This window comes from Etheostoma spectabile, unplaced genomic scaffold, assembly GCF_008692095.1.
Source record: "Etheostoma spectabile isolate EspeVRDwgs_2016 unplaced genomic scaffold, UIUC_Espe_1.0 scaffold395, whole genome shotgun sequence".
NCBI classification, from domain to species: Eukaryota; Metazoa; Chordata; class Actinopteri; order Perciformes; family Percidae; genus Etheostoma; species Etheostoma spectabile.
Genome location: NW_022605600.1, coordinates 20,450 through 21,268, shown reverse-complemented (window position 1 = coordinate 21,268; position 819 = coordinate 20,450). Strand labels below are relative to the sequence as shown.

Here is an 819-nt window from a genome sequence, read left to right as displayed (position 1 = left end):
AGAATACACAGACAAGGAGTTACAAATTTTGGAAGCTGATAGATAAAATGCCAACCAGACTGAGGTTGAGGGGATAATCAGGAAAAAAACCGACTGGTGGTGTTTATGTGGAATCCAATTCATTAGCAAGGTAGAGGCCACAGTCATGAGCGTTAGCTCTAGCACCGCTTATTTTATTCTTGGGTGATAAAGCGCATTTGTGGCAGCAGAGTAACATTACAGGGGATAAATGTAGTCCGAGAACAACTGCAATAGTTGTGACCACCCTATTCAAGTAATAGTTTTACTAACGTTACCACTGTTACAGTAGTTAGTCCTCTGAAAACATAACGGAACACTTGCTGTAGCTGTAGGGGATCCATTTTGTTCAGTCTGTACTATGGATGGGAGGGCCATATCTTTCAACACATATTTCATGGTCTGTGTGGCTAATTCCATTTTTTCATAAATATCATCCTCAGTGAAATTTTCTGAGCAAACACGATGGTTCTTGATGGTGGCTGCAGGTGTATTTGGATCCATATCCAGAGCAAGTATAGCTATAGATTCAGCGGTCAGGAATTCTATGAAACATCATGGTATTACTTGGTCTCCCCTGTTTATTGTCGCAGCGAACACCCATGATTGTAAACTATGCTTTTAATATCTAGTAATTGTTGACTCTATTACTCCAACTCTGAGCAAACTCTAGGCAAACTCTCTGCTCCGTGACCAGGCTTCTCAGGGGCAAGTAGCATAAGTAACAGTGCTTTGCCTTTCTTAGAATATAGTTCCCAGTTAGAATAGATAGAATAGAATAGAATGCCTTTATTGTCATTA

At 40.2% G+C, this 819-nt stretch overlaps 1 long non-coding RNA gene across 1 annotated transcript in view; it reads right to left on the bottom strand.

The window, feature by feature from the left end:
* Positions 1 to 636: 636 nt before the first annotated feature.
* Positions 637 to 819, bottom strand: part of LOC116686593 (uncharacterized) — a 17,189-nt gene continuing 17,006 nt past the window's right edge. Inside the window, exon 3 of the long non-coding RNA XR_004331302.1 lies at positions 637 to 719. This is a non-coding gene — a long non-coding RNA (uncharacterized LOC116686593). The remainder of the gene's footprint in view (positions 720 to 819) is intronic.